This window comes from Empidonax traillii, unplaced genomic scaffold, assembly GCF_003031625.1.
Source record: "Empidonax traillii isolate 1590-97213 ecotype Southwest subspecies unplaced genomic scaffold, ASM303162v1 scaffold228:size850385, whole genome shotgun sequence".
In the NCBI taxonomy this organism is placed as follows: Eukaryota; Metazoa; Chordata; class Aves; order Passeriformes; family Tyrannidae; genus Empidonax; species Empidonax traillii.
In genome coordinates this window covers 63,991-74,655 of record NW_020955421.1, presented here as the reverse complement: position 1 = coordinate 74,655, position 10,665 = coordinate 63,991, and positions in this window count along the sequence as shown.

Genomic DNA, 10,665 nt, shown 5'->3' with positions numbered 1-10,665 from the left:
AAACTCCTTCCCTTTCCCCTGCTCTGGCCCTCAGGTCCCCTAGGGTTACATCTGCTCTAAGTGGATTTTTATCTACAAGCCCCAGACTCTCCAGGGTTATCTGTGCCCCAGGCTAGTCTTATCCACGTCCCCAGTCACTGTGAGGTGCACCTTTTCCAATGGGGCCTTCTCCATGGGCCAAAATGCCTTCAGAGATAGACCTGATCAGGCATGGCCTTACCCACAGTCACAATCCCTTCAGAAGTCAACCAGTTCCTACATTGTCTCACCCCTGGCTGCAGTCCCTCCGGGGATGTACCTGCTTTGATGTGCTCCAGCATGACCTCATGCACAAACCCTGATGCTTCAAGGCGTGCCTGCTGCAGTATGAACCTGTTGGTATTTCAAGGTGTACCTTCTCCAGAGTGGACTTATCCTTAGGTCCCTTCTGAGGTATAGTAATATCTGAGTTTTGAGATGTAACAAGAACCAATAGCTTTTGCAGTGGAACGTAACATAGAAACTACACAGATCTGAGCCAAGTGATTTAAAGGGACTAACCAAGCAAAGTAAAGAAACAATGAAGGGAACTGAGGCAGCCAGCCAAGCAACACCAAGTTACTCTATAATCAGGTGTATTATCTAAAAGAAGTTCATAAGGCAGTCATTTAGGACTTTGGGGGCTCCAGACATAGATTACCACCAGAGACCCTGATGAAGCCCCTCAGAGACCTTATAGGGATATGTATATACGTGTATATGGCATATATATGGCATATATATGTATATATGCCAACAAGTGTTGGGAAGTGTCTAGTACAGCAGGACAGAAGTAGCAATGATGTCCTGGACATTTGCCAGCTCAGGTGTGTCACCATGGCTGTTACCTAAATGTTCCTGGCCACAGCGCAGTAAGGTGACCTGCAGCACTACAGCATCAACACTGTTTTCAGCACAAATCCAAAGCATACCCCATACTGGATAGTATGAAGAAAATTAATTCCATCCAGCCAAAATCAGTACATAGAACAAAATCAAGATACTCTTTATCTAGGTAGGGAAAATTTTTAAAGAAAAATGAGTAAGCATGCAGAAAGTATCAAAATGTAAACAGCTATCTGTGCTGGCCCACAAAGTGGCTCTATAGTGCGACCCCAGGATCCCACATTGCCTCTGGTTTTCACCTTATCTAATCTATTGCTAAAATACATCACTAATCCTGGCAGCATGGACTTGGCCTGAAGTCTTTTAATTACCTAAACTGTAAATGACAGATAATGCCATGTATTTCTGGCCTAGTGAGTTTCAGTGGCTTAGCTTAATCACCTAGGCTGAAACTACAAGTTTCTAACTTAAGACACCCCTAGCAAAAAATGTTTAAAGAGTGCATTAAATTTTCCCTATTAAAAATTCCCTATAAAAATAGGCAAGGTTTTTTTTGTTGGATAATTTAAGCCTCAGAAAGGAAAAATCACCAATTGTTGGAATACCATACAATGGATACAAATTTTTTTTTTTTAAATAGAATATTATGAATTACCTACGTATATATCCCCATAAACAGTCTTCATAGTTTGTGATTATTTAATAGTATAGTTTTAGATATTTCAAAATCCTGGGATAAAAAAAAAAAAAAATCCTTGTCTATCTCAAGCCAGAGCATGCAGACAAGGATGTTACTGGATTACAAGGATACAAGGACATTTCAGGATTTCAGTCCACAAGTGAACAGAAATTGGCCAGTGGTTTAGTGCTGAAGACAGCACTTTAGGAAAGCTCCCAAGAATGGGCATAATTGCCATCTCATCAGAATTCAGCACATTAAAGAAACTTTCACAAGACTTCCCTTTTCTCTTCCTTCTCCCAGAGAACACATGGAAGGAAGGGCATGAAAAAGGGAATAGTGAAAGCAGATTTTCCTTCATAACTGTCATGACGTTTTCTCAGAAGGCAAATCAGTGGCTGGAAATATTGGGCTGTATGTATTCAAAATGTAACTGTACCTTTCTCTGTTTGGTTGCCACATTTTTTTGTTCTTCCTTCTCTGATGAAGAGAGGAAGAAGATGAAAGGAGGAAAAATTACAATAAGATTAAAATTGATCTCCACAAACACTGTTTTCCACCTCAAAGACCCTGCCTTCCTAGATTCAAAGAAGAGGTATGGGAAATTAGGACTGTAAATGCATCATTATATAAAAATAATGCAGCTACCCTCAGGAGAATCTGACTCAGTTTCTGACTTGGCACTGGCTTTTTAAACACACTTTGGGAAACAGCCTGTGTTGCACCTATTCAAAGGCACCTGCAAAAATCCTTCTTCTGCATCCTCTGAGATTTCTCTGTTTTGTCACTGCACCTGCAAAAGGAAGCAGCCCTTGACTTGAAAAGCAGGTTAGTGTTCACCAGCTTCAGAAATGTCCAGCTGGTTGGGATAAATGTGGCGACATCTGGCAGGTGGCAGCATATGATGGTAGAGTAAAAACTACCACAGCCTAGTGCTTTATTCCAAGGTACTATTATATTAGCTACAAAAATATTTATGATCCATTCACAAGGTTCATTGATTTCTGGCTTCCCGCATTCCCACAAGCTTGTTTTGCTTAGTTTGTTGCTGAAGTTCCCAATTCAGCAAATCATGTGAGTGTGTAATAGCATGAACTCTTTTGATTTGTGTGCCTGCCTATTGGCCAACTACTAATGACCTTCACAATAGTAGGGATGGAAATGTAACACATGGTGACATGGCAACAGAGCTTGGACCAGCTGGTCTTGGTAGGGGAGGTCAATTCTCCTGTCATGTGCACCTCTTCCTCCCCTGCCTCCAGTAAATCTGCATCTGCAGAATTATGTGCTTAAATATTTTAGGTTCAAATAATTCCAATAAAAAACCAGTTTTACAATAATTTGAAAACAATAAGTGAAGCCAACTATTGTTATATATTGTGTCTCTTTCAGAGGGAAAATGCCTTTGGGAAGGATCAGAACATTAAAGTATAAAATAAAAAAGTTAACTTGGGCTCCAATCTTCTGCTTTTCACTAGTGTTGCAGCCTTAAAATTTGCACAAAATAATATGGAATAATATAGTATGTTTGAAAAATTATCCTAATGTCATTCCCGTCAGTCATTAGTCATTTACACCTGTCAATTTCTATTCAGTATTTGAAGAAGAATCCAGATTCTTAACATCAGTTAAGAATGTGGTGAATCTGGAGGCCATCTCTAGCCATATGAATGAAAAGAAGGTGATCAGGAGTAGTCAGCATGGATTCACTAAAGGTGAGTTATGCTTGACCAAACTGATTACCACCTACAGTGAAACACCTACCTGGATGGATGAGGGGTAAGAAGTGAATATTTTCTACCTCAACTTCAGCAAGACTTTTGTCATTGTTTCTCACAACATCCTCACAGGAAAACTCAGGAAGTGTGGACTGGATGAGTGGAGAGTGAGGTGGATTGAGAACTGGCTGAATGACAGATCTCATACAATTGTAATCAGTGGCACAGGGTCTACCTGGAGGCCTTGTCACTAGTGGTGTCCCCTAAGGTCCAATACTGGGCCCAGCATCGTTTAGCTTATTCATCGATGGTTTGGATGTAAGGACAGATGCCTCCTCAGCAAGTTCACTGATGACACAGAGCTGGGAGGAGTGGCCAATACCCCAGAGCATCCCTTCAGAAGGACCTTGACAAGTTGGAGAGATGGGCAGAGAAGAACCATCTGAAATTTAACAAAGGTAAATGTGGGGTCCTGCACCTGGGGAGAAATAACCCCATGCACCTGGACAGCCTGAGACTGACCTGCTGGAAAGCAGCTCTGCAGAGAAGGACCTGGGGATCCTGCTGGACAACAAGCTATCCGTAAGACAGCAGTGCCCTTGTGGCCAAGAAGGCCAATGGTGTCCTGGGGTGTATTAGGAAGAGTGTTGCCAGCAGGTAGAGGGAGGTGATCCTGCCCCACTACTCAGCCCTGGTGAGGCACATCTGGAGTGTTGTGCCTAGTTCTGGGCTCTGCAGTGCAAGAGAGACAAGGAGCTCATGGAGTGGGTCCAGTGTAAGGCTGCAAACATGATTAAGGGACTGGAGTGTCTCTTTGATGAGGAAAGACTCAGAGAGCTGGGCCTGTTTAGCCTCGAGACGAGACAACTGAGACAGACCTCCTTGATGTCCATCAGTATATGAAGGGAGGATGTCAGAGGTTGGAGCCAGGCTCTTCTTAGTGCTGCCAAGAAATAGGACGAGAGGCAATAGGCAGAAACTGATGCACAGGAAGTGTCATCTGAATACAAGGAGGAATTTCTTTACTGTGAAGGTGACCAAACACTGAAACAGATTGCCTAGAGAGACTGTAGAATATCCCTCACCGGAGCTGTTTAAGAATTGTCTTGATGCAATCCTCTGCAATGTGCTCTAGGATGACCCTGCTTGAAGTTGGACCAGGTTGGACCCCTGACCTATTCTGTGATTTTGTGATTCTGTGATTCACATGAATTGCCTTAGCCTCATTTTCAATAGTGCAGATGACTATAGAAAGAATAACACAGAAAGAAGAAATTCAGTGGAATAATTCTAATCAGGGAGGTGCAGGATTCACATTTTATGGACTGAATTTCCAAATATAGAGCATTTTAAATAATATTAACAATTGTAAACAGTAAAATTTCACATAAAGCAAGCCCTGTATTTAAAGGAATAATTGAGATAAAACTGTGAACAACTGTTGGACTTGAAAACACATGTTTTGATTTAACTTTCTTACCAATACTTAGAGAATACTATAGATTTTTAGGGTGGAAATTCAGTTGTTGCCAGTAATAATGTGAGTGTATTTTAAAGGTGCAGTTTTACCTTTTTTTTAGTGTTATGCTAAGACTATTACAAAACAGTCCAGGTTGATATTTCTTTGAATGTTAGTCTTTGTATATAGTATGGTCAAAACAACCATACCACTGTCACAAGCTCTTCAGAATCTGGAAAAAAACCCTCTGTCCCATGGTGGAAATTCTCTGCCAATCTAGCTTGTCATAGCTATACTGCAGTCAGCAGAGATGAGCAGATTTACAGACATTATCCTTGTAAAGTCCTCCATTAAAGAGATTTATTTTGAATACACCTGTGCCTTCATTCAGTTGTGAATTTATACAGGGAAAGTATTCCCAAATATGGGTGAAATAAGAACTTGTGCAGAGCTTTCTCTGTCAAAATGAGGTCTGATTTGTCATTTGTGCTTTTGTTAGCCAAAACAATTGCAACCATTCTGTTTTCAAAATGAAAGATTGCAAGCTATGTAGGAAAGGTGCAGGAACCACAGGAGAAAGCACTTAGAGAAAATTGCTTATTGAAATCCCTGCAGCTGGTTGTAGTCTAGAATAGGATTATTTGGTCAGTGAGGGTGCAAAGGGGTAGAAGACTAAAACTGTGGGGGTGGAAATAGAGGATAAAATCGACTGAGAAAGGCTGTGTTTGAATTTGGCTATTAAGAGCACTTTTTTTTTTTTTTTTTTTTTTTTTTTTTTTTTTTTTTTTTTTGTGTATTCTTCTGTTAGATAACTGAAAAAACAGAGCTAATAAAATGCATCAATTCGTTCAGCCCAGACTTAGATGTTAATTAGGAACTTAGTAACTATACAAAATTAAACTCTGCAGTACACAGAGGGGAAAGAGAGCAGGGGCTCTAACTAGAAACATAGTCAGAAAGTGAAAGAAAGGGAGAAATTAGGAAAATGTTTCAAGACTACTAATCAGGAAAGACTGAGTCCCATCTACATGTACAGTGTGTGTCCAGAGATGGTCAATATTAAAGATTTTAATAACCTAATTTGGCTTCAGACAAAACTCAGAATTTGCTGATGTCCAGTGCTCAGAGTAGTCAGAGAGCATAGACACCAGATGAGAGAGGAGGAGAGCATGAAAGCACAAAGTACTTTGCTCACTGCTGCTGTTCTGGGACATTGTTCTTTTCATAAATGACTTCAAGGCAGCCAGTATCAAGAAATACACATTCTGATACTAATTTCACACATACTGTTGTGAGGTTTGGTGGATTCACAGACAGTGACACATTCATGTCACATCTCACAAAGAGTCTTTTGCCATCTGCTTAGAAGTGTAACATTTTCTGCACGGAACAATCCATGCTGCTTTTTCACCCCTTCCAAACTTTCACTGGAGTCTGATTCTTAAAACTCAGTCCAGATATTTATTAAAGCAGTTCTTGTTCGCAGTCACGTGCAGGGGGCACACTGCATCACCAGGAGGATTTCTGTCAGGATGGTATATATCATTTGTCTAGATCCTTAAGCAAAACTTCATTTGTAAAGCATGGATGTTGCATTATCTCCCCTTAAAACATTTTGGGTTGTTTTTTTTACTGCATTTTGTCTTTTCTCTATGAGTGATTTGGAGGCCTGTATACATGCTGCAGGCTGCTGCTGATTCACCTCCAGCTGTGGCATTCGCCATGCTGGCAGCTATTACATTGCCACAGGACTTCATAAGCTAGGATTTAGACTGAATTTTTGTACAGAAGCATCTATTATTCCAGCAGCTTTAATCAAGCCTTGCTCAAAATGCATGAGCACTTTCTAATGCATTCTTGTTTGTGCAGATGTTGCAGGAGTTGTATACCTCTTGGAAAAGGCGAAAAAGAAATGATTTCTGTTGAAGTAATTAACTTTGCAATGAGGTGACTAGCTATTGTACAAACCACTTGGAAGGTGAGCTTTCTGTGTGATTGGTAAACTATTTCACACTTTACAGCTGTGTATTTCCCCATCTATACTGCAAAGGCAGATCATCAGTGGGGAGGGTCACATTTTAAAAGGGAGATTGTTCCCTGAACCCATCTGCTCTGTCTTGTTCTTATCACTGTCTAAAGGAAATTACAACAATTACTTAGCTGGGAACATAATATTAAAAGAAATATTTATGCTAGCTTTAATAATATTCAGTAGGAAAAAACAGAGACAGACAGTATCATTTCTGTAGCATCTTTCCTTTCACACCCTGAAATCAGCAGCACAATAAAGGGCTCTGTCAATCAGGTGTCTGGAACTGTTGCTACAGTTCTGTATTATCTCTAAATAGACCTTGCAGTAGAGCTTGTCAGAATTCGCAGTCTGTTAATGACACAATCTAACCAAAAATCTTTTCTGGAAATTTACAACTGGACAAAGTGGTATAGTCAGATGTTCTGTAAAAATATGTTTTTAGTCATTTGCAGTTGAACAATCTCACCAACTTGAAGTGTAGTTCTGAGCCAACATTTAACACATGTATCAACAATTACATATGCTGATCCATATTTACCCTGGCAAAAGTTCTGTTGCTGTTGACATGTATATTCATATGCCTAAGTAACTATAAGCAAGAGAAAACTTTGGAGCTTTATTCACAGTTTAAGTTCTTTATTATGCCTAGAGGAAAATACGCCCAACAGAGCAACAAAGTAGGACTCTCTTAAGCTTCAGAACCCATGCAAGAAGATGTGTACCAGGCCAGGGGAATACATTATTACAACACTAAAAGACAGAACTTTATCTGAGAATTGTTCTGAGCTTTTCAAGTATCATTCTTAAGTCAAAGGTCCAGCTCTTTTTCTGAAAAGTCATTACTTTTCATTTCTTAGATAAAAAAAATCAATGACGAATAAACTGGAAAATACAATAATCCCTTGGACTTCAAATTTACACTTTATATTGAAAAGGCATCCTAGTTATTAAGTGGAATTTAAGAACCAGCATTTGTACACAAATACTTGGCAATGACTTACTAATATAAGAAAGTATAATAGCTTATCTTAAAAAGCTTAACCAAATATTGTGAGGTTATTTGTAAAATAAACAAGACTGGGCTTAGAATACTTCTAATATATCGTGTCCTGAAATTAGTCTTTTGTAACAATCAAATCTTAGTTTTGCTGAAAACTTGGTGTATAACTGTTGGAGATGGGGAGGAGGAGGAATAGGAGTTTAACCAGTGGAAGGAATGAGCATCTGACACCATGAATGTCCCTGCATCAGACAGATAGAGTGAGACCTCCATTTTATGTGCATGTTCTTATTCTGTTAGGTTGTAAGTTTTCTCCCATAGGAGAAAGCAGACATTTCCTGATTGGACAGTGTCCTGGGAGGGCATCTGCCCATTCCAATTATGAACTTAAAAGTTATCTGAAAAGCTATGTATCCTCCCCTTTTTCTCTGTCAGTCCCTGCTAATTGTCCAATACTTTATCCAAGTTTTGCATACCTTTCCCCTATTCTTGAACCTTCCTTATCTGCCCTATAAAAACCTTCAATTTTGTAAAATAAAGTAGATCAGCTCCAGCTGAGGTCACCTTCAGCTGCTTATCTCTTGTCCAGTGCTTGGGTGTGGCTGGGGTTAGCCCCTAGGGCACGACAGGTAGCCCCCCTGCCAAGCTTGGCAGGGGAAACTACAACTCAGTTGCAAGGACCTGCTGGTCTGGAACTACCCTGACCCCATAAACCGTGGCATATAACTATCCCAAACTGTGGCAGATAGGAAAGAAGTAAGATGTTCTGATGATTATTACAGTATAAGAAACTAATTAAAACAGACACAATGTTATGTAGCTCAAGAGCATTCCTATTGTAAATCAAGTGTATCAGTTAATTATTAGTATTATAAAAGAGCCTACAGGTACAGAAGATCAAGGTCTGTTATGCTTGGGAGTACATGAACACAGGAGACAGCCTCTGCCCTGAAGAGTTTTCCATCTACATGGGCAACTCAAAGTGGAAAAGAAAAACATTGCAGTGGAGGAAATGAAGCACAGGGAGATTGTACCACGTGTTCTCAGTATCTAGGAAGGTTTTTGAGGTGTTACTTACACTGAACTTACAGATACTATTTTTATAGATGTATTTTTATATGTAGAGAAAATATCTGATGTAGCATGATCTAATCTATAACACATTATAATCCAAATAAATTTTAATAACCTCTGTAGTCTGTCAAGAGTTATCAGGCAATCCATGATGAAGTTACCTCAAGACTATAGACTTTAAGTCATCATTATTATGACTTTATGGTCTTCCATATTTTCTATTCATAAAAGATGGAACTTTTGACCTTGTAATGACAACACTCTTTTTGCAGTTATGTTTATAGGGTTATATGTGTAATTATTAATAATAAAAATTCATAACCACTCAATACAGAATATGATTCCCTTTTCTTGAGGGAAAAAAATAGAATAAAAGGTAAAATTACAAAGAAAGTACTTTTGTGTTGTAATACATTACTTTTTTTCTGCTAAGGAAGTGTGCAGATGTACAGACAAGGGTAAGTTGGGTGCAGGTTTGATTTAATTCTGCAAGTTTTTTCCATATTGATTGGGAACTGATATATGCCTAAGTTGGCTAGTTCTGCCACCAGATCTCTCCTTAGGATCTCATTATGAGAAGTCAAGGTACATTAATGGTTTGACAGGTCAGTTCAATATTGCCTAAGAACAAATCATCCTGACCTACTTTTGTTTAAAACAGGCAAAAAAAGAAACATCCTGATCATCTGTAAATATGTGTCCACTGCTTGTAAATGGAAAACTTCCTAGAGCTTGGGATAATTCAAATAAGAAGAAGATAGAAAAATTATGAATTTGCATTTTTTAAGAAGAGTTTTTTGCATGTCTTCACAGCTAAAATTACATAATCAAGAGAGAGTATGACATTAATAAAATATCATTAACAAAAACAACAATAAGAAATCATAGTATTTCACAAAAGGAAGAGAAGGAGATGTGTTCAACAATGTAAATAAATTCAAAGTTAAGGATTTTAATATTTTGGTACAGGAAGACAAGTAAACAAAGAAATAAATCCATGGCTAATAGAGGTAATGACAGTAAGAGGAATTGTTGTTATTCGTTTATTAAATTAAAAAATTTTGAGTTCATTAGTAGATGAACATATATTGATAAAAATAAAGCAGAAAAACCACAAGTGTTCAACAAATATCCTTATTTTCAGTATTGTGACGGTTTGGACCTGGCTCCCTGCCAAATGCCTGAAAGTTACGACAGCAGCCCCCTTCCCCCCTCCCTTTGGTTAAAGGAAAAGAAACTATAAAAATTAAAGAACCCAAAGTCAAGCTGCTTATATAAAAATATATCTATATTTACATAAATTACAGTTATATACAGTTAAGATGCTATATACACAGTAAAAGGGGGTCCACCCCCCGCAGGGATAGGGAAAGGGAAAAAGGGGACAAAAGGGAACAAAAGGGACACCGAACAGGTATACTAGATCAAACTATATTAATAACTAATAAAACAGATCTCACCACGTCCCTTAGAACAGCAGGATCGGCAGTCACAGCCAGCACTCTCCAAACCTCCACATGGTAGGACGGTGGACTCTGCAGGCCTCAGCCTTAGATAAGCGAGACCAACGCAGGGACCCACTGTTCCCAAACCTCGCCAGAAGAGAAGAGAGCGAGGTCTCTAATCTCCGACTTATTTATACTCTGGTTTACGTAAAAATTGTATGGAATACTGGGTACTTGGACACTTCCTTGGTTACGAACTGGTCACCAGGAAGGCCTAGACTAAAACCATCACAAGTATTTAAGAAATAATAGGATGATTGATTATAGCATACAAGCATGATGAAGCACTTTCCAAACCATTAGTAACTGTAGAAGATATTAAACAATATCTAGT